The sequence below is a fragment of the Myotis brandtii genome, unplaced genomic scaffold, assembly GCF_000412655.1.
Source record: "Myotis brandtii unplaced genomic scaffold, ASM41265v1 scaffold687, whole genome shotgun sequence".
Classification (NCBI taxonomy): Eukaryota; Metazoa; Chordata; class Mammalia; order Chiroptera; family Vespertilionidae; genus Myotis; species Myotis brandtii.
This window is the reverse complement of record NW_005370687.1, coordinates 1-5,269: the sequence shown is the minus strand read 5'-3', so window position 1 is coordinate 5,269 and position 5,269 is coordinate 1. Positions and strand designations below refer to the sequence as shown.

Here is a 5,269-nt window from a genome sequence, read left to right as displayed (position 1 = left end):
ATCCCTTCACTTTGCTTTTCCCCACAGCACTCATAACCACCTGACACACACAGTCATATACACGTATGTATATTTACTTGTTTCTGTTTCCTCCCACTAGAATATAAATGCCAGTAGGGCAAGGACTTCCATTTGTTGATAGATGCATGAAGATCAGCCGGGCCAGAAGCCGCTGGGCCAGCGTGACCCCAGGATGGTCGCAGGCAAGCAGCGCCCGGCCCGTAGCAGCCGCAGGCTCTGAATGTAACCTGGGTGCTGACCGCCATCCCCCTTTCCAGCCCGTGACCTTCGCTGAGTCACTTCCCTGCCTGCAGCCTTGGTTTCCTCCGTCATGACAGGGGATGATAACACTGCTTCCCAAGGAAACAACCTGCGAAAAGCACCTCAATTGGGAATTTCCCGGAGTCAGGGCCCAATCACTGCGCCTCCTTTCCTCTTCCCGCCCGCAGGAAGTCCCATGGGAGTTTCTCTCTGGGCTTTCTCAGTCTGAATCACAGAGCCTGCGGTGCTACAGCCTTAAGCACGCCTTCCCCCTGGGCGGTGGCTCCGGGGCCCCACCCCTCTCCACCCCCCACTCTCCAGGTCTAGTTCCCACACCGCAGGAGCACACAAACACCCGATCAGCTATCCCGGGAGGAGGCCCCAGGCATTCAGATTGAGAGAGCCTGGCATCCAGACTTACGCAACCAGGCTCCCCGATTGGACATAGTGTCCCATAAGCAAACACACCAAGAATAATATTTACTTAACCTCCTTTCCCACTACTTCCCAACACACCCTGCACCCTATGCAGCCAGAGGAGCTCGATGTTGCAAAGGGGCCCTGCCCATGCCTGCCCTGAGCCCGCGCACGCTGTTCTCTCAGCGGGAACCCGCCCCCCACAGCCCTCCCTGCGCCTCCCTGGAGACCCAGCCTTAGGGCTCCCTGGGGCCTGTGAGCTCCCCCGCCCCCCTCCCCCCACCGGCCTCACACTGCACTTAGAACCTCCTTAACCGTTCCTCGCGTGTAAGCTTTCATTCCAAACCCAACCCGTCATCAGAGAAGATACCTCAGCCCTAGCTAGGCATACAGTAGGTGCTAAACAAACATTTCTTGGTGGGTTAACTCGATGGTCTTAACTGGGGGCCCACCCCACCCTTGGAGAGATCTGGCAACGTCTGGAAATATTTGTGGTTGTCACGACTAGGGGAGTAGGCAGAGACAAAGGAGGCTGCCAAACACCCTGCACCCCGAGGGACAGCTCCCCACGGCAAAGTCCTGAGTGTGAGATGCCAGTGGTGCGAGGCGGAGTCCTGGCTGCTGGGGCACCTGGCCTGGCAGCCTCCGGGGGCATCGCCTGCGCACCTTGGTACCTAACCTGAGCCTCGCCGGCTCTTTTGTGTTTTTTCTGTGCAAGTCTAGGCCCAGCCCTTCCCTAACCTCCGATTGAGCAAAGCAAGACGAACTCCCCACCTGCTGTCCTTCCCTCTCCCCCCTCTCCTGTCCTTCCTCCTGGGGGTCTCTTCTGCCTGGAGGATGCTGAGAGCCACTTAGAACCTCCTGAACTGTTCTTCACATGTAAGCTTGGAGACAAGGAAACTCAGGCACAGAGACACCAAGTGCTTTGCCAAAGGGCACGGAGCTGGTCTGGGTAGTGACAGAATTAGGAGCCAGGTTCCTGCCTCAGGCCCTTGGATAAGAAATGCCAACACATTCCTTCACAGATGTTTGCCAGGTGGGGTGGCATGGGGTGCCAGTTCCTCTCCTCTAGAATCTTTACTCCAGTTGGAGAAAGAAGCTATGTCCTCGGAGAGGGGACGAGGGCCACCAAGACCGGGGAGTCGGAAACGTGAAGGCGCTGTTCGAAGGAAGGACCATTCCGGCGGGAGCATCGCGGGGGCTCCCTGAGCGGGAGGCACCACAGGCAGACACGGAGGGACAGGAAGGACCTGGGCGTGGAGAGGTGGAGGGAGGCATCCCGGTCAGGAGATATTGGGGGGAAAGGAGCGTAGGACTGGGGAGCCACAGGGTGGAAGAGAGGAAAGGGGGTGGCCTGGAAGAGAACCTCCAACGCCAACTGAAATGCCGGAACACCACCCAGCAGCGAGCAGGGCCTCTGATGACCTCTGAGCTGATGGGGGACGAGGTCACAGCAGGCTCTGGGATGCCGGGGCCTGGTGGAGGTGAGTACAAGGGGAGGAGGAAGGACACCCAGGGGGGTGTCTACAGATGTTTCCTCATCTGCAAAATGGGAATAAAAGGCAGCTACCTCATGGAGAGATGTAGGGACTAAATGGGTCCATGCAAGTTGGGTGCTCAGGACAGGGTCTGGAATGCAGTGGGTACTGTGGGCGTGAAGGCTGCTATTACGTTTTGTTACTTCTACTTACTACCCCCACCCCCAGGCCAGGTGACTGGTCGGAGGGCTTCTGGGTGTTGGACCAGGTAATGAGCTATGGCAAAAGAGCGCCATCAAGAAGTGACCACAGGTCTTGGGCCCCGGGCATGGCTGTGGGGGAAGGAGAGAGGGAGGGGTCAGGCCCCCAGGAAGACACAGAAGGAAGAGCTGGATTTGGGGCGCAGGAGGGACGTTCAGGTGGGAGGGCCAGCAGGCTGTGCAGGCGGCAAGTGCGAGTCAGGGAGCGAAGCCCAGGGCGACCCCAATCCTCCCGGCAGGAAAGCCGGGTGGTGGCACGGCACTCAGCGTCTTGGGAAGCAGCCTCAGTGTGGAGATGAGGGCACAGCCGCAGCTCCAATGCTGCCCCGTGCCTCAGTTTCCCCATCCCGGGCATGGCTGTGGGGGAAGGAGAGAGGGAGGGGTCGGGCCCCCAGGAAGACACAGAAGGAAGAGCTGGATCAGGTGGCAAGTGCGAGTCAGGGAGTGAAGCCCAGGGCGACCCCAATCCTCCCGGCAGGAAAGCCGGGTGGTGGCACGGCGCTCAGCGTCTTGGGAAGCAGCCTCAGTGTGGAGATGAGGGCGCAGCCGCAGCTCCAATGCTGCCCCGTGTAGGAGGGTGTTGTGGAAGTTTGAGAACTGAGTGCATCTCAAGCTTTTACTCCAACGTAGCCCTCCCAGCTGAAGAGCAGGCATGGACTCCTGGGGATCTGGGCGTCACCCCGAGATCAGGCCACAAGCACATTTCTTTGAAGTCTTCTGTGTTGTCTTTAAATTAGCCACTATTCCACATTTCCACTCTCTAATTATAACTGTTTTAATATTAAAGCAACGTTTTGTTCTCAGATCTTCCTGCGAAGTGGCCCTGAAGAGACGCCCTGTTTATCCTGAGGTTTCGTGCACTCCCCACCCATGTACCAGCCTCGCCCGCCCTCAGGTTCCATGAGGGGGACCATCGCCCCCTAGCGGTCAGGCCAGGAACCTCCCAACCCCTGGGCTGGAGTTCTAAGCCTTATTCTTTTCCCTCTCTTCACACCCCAAGTCCCCAGGGCCTCCAGCGCCCATCTGGGGTCTGCCCTCCTGTACCAGGGGTTAGGGAGTGGCTCCCAGGAGCCAGGAGCTGCTCTGGCTCTGGGGAGACGACACTGAGACACCGCCCGCACCCAGAGGCAGCCCCTGCGTGAATGAAGCCACGAGGCTGAGCCAGCAAGCAGGGCCAGAGAGCCTCCGATGGCCCAGTGGGCTCAAAGCGGGTGGGCAGAGGGAAGGGCTGGGGCGAGACCCTAGGGGCCTCGTGGGGGTGACATGTGCGCCCACAGATTGCAAGTTGCTGCATCAGGGCACTGTGTGGAGGAGCTGGGACTTCGCCCCATAGGTCCAGCCCTGTAGGGCCTCGGCTGGGGTGGGCGTCTTTCCGAATCTCCTCCCGTCCCCAGCACCAGTGAACCAGGCTGCGGTGGTGGGTGGTGGGTGGGACTTACAACCAGGTTTAAAGCGGCAGCGATGTGGTCAGGTGACCATGTTGGAGGAGCACTCAGGTTACTGAATGGATGGAAGGAGGCGGGAAGGCTGTTAGGGACCTCCCGTCCCCAGCACCAGTGAACCAGGCTGCGGTGGGACTTACAACCAGGTTTAAAGCGGCCGCGATGTGGTCAGGTGACCATGTTGGAGGAGTACTCAGGTTACTGAATGGACAGAAGGAGGCGGGAAGGCTGTTAGGGGCCGTTGCAAAACCTACTCAGGGGAGATGGCAGTGGGGTGGACGGGAAGACGGGAACAAATGTCAGCATATTTCGCTGGTTGGAAGTAGGGTGCAGCCATGGATGGTGAGGGGCCACAGTCGTCAAGGGGGCTCCAGGCGCTGTGGCCCCCGTGGTGGCGGCACAGGCTGGCCAGGGGAGGGAGGGCTGCGGGGAGACTGTGGCCGATGCGTTCGGTTTGGGAAGGCCGAGTCCGCAGAGCGGCCCGCAGACAGCTGGACGTACAAGTCGGACCGGGTCACGCTGGGGCCCCAGACGACGGTCCCTCCCGAGGAGGCCTGTGCTGTCTTCAGGCCTCCCAGTGACACCCCGCAGTGCAAGGACCCTCCGCGGCCGCCTGAGGCCATTCCTTTCTGCCTGACGGCCTTTCAGCGTGAACAGCGCCCTGCTTCCCAGCGCTCAGTTCCTCGGTCGATGACAAGGGAGCAGGATCCACGACCAAGAAAACAAGTCACCCAACCTTTCTGCTAACTGGGAGCTGGTGCCTCTTCTGTCTGTCAAGCTCCCTTAGAAGCCAGACTCCCACTGATATGTCCCCTCCCCTAACCTCCCCTTCCCTAAAAATCTCCCTAAAGGAGGCCAGAGAGAGATGAAGCCTGCTTCTCTGTCGGGGTGGGAGATGGGCAGAGAACAAAGCCTTCCCTGTGGAGAATTCAAAGGAATCCCCCGCCCCCCACTCCATCTTCACAATGGCCTTGTTCAACTGAAGCCAGTGTGTGGATGTCTAAGAAGCACCTACTGTGTGCCCAGCAGTGGCCAGATGACCGTGAAGAGAGGCAGCCAAGAGGGCTATCACCTGCCCTTGGGGGGCTTCGGTGCAGTTGGAACAGAGATGCAGGGGGAGGGGGAGGATGGAGGGCTCAGATTCGGTGACGGGAGTCGAAGCCAGCTCTGCAGCCTCCCCAGCCGAGCGCTGCTAACGTGAGGCGAGAGCCCGCTCGTGGGGTGGTTGTGAGATGTCCATCTCCTGGCGCACAGGACGCTGGGAGACAGCGCTGACGTCATGCCTACTCGGTCGGGCCTTGTTCTGGTAGATCATTTAATTCTCCGAGGCCTTGCAGAGTGCTGCAGGAACCTGGCCAAGCTCACAGGCCCGTATGAGGCAGAGTCAGGCTACGGGCTCCAGCAGCAGCTC

General features: G+C 59.6%; 1 long non-coding RNA gene across 1 annotated transcript; it reads left to right on the top strand.

Moving 5' to 3' along the window:
• Positions 1-956: 956 nt before the first annotated feature.
• LOC106723988 lies at positions 957-5,263 on the top strand. The gene is made up of 3 exons (XR_001359740.1): positions 957-2,162; positions 3,221-3,912; positions 4,056-5,263. It is a non-coding gene; the product is annotated as an uncharacterized LOC106723988 (long non-coding RNA).
• Positions 5,264-5,269: the final 6 nt, after the last annotated feature.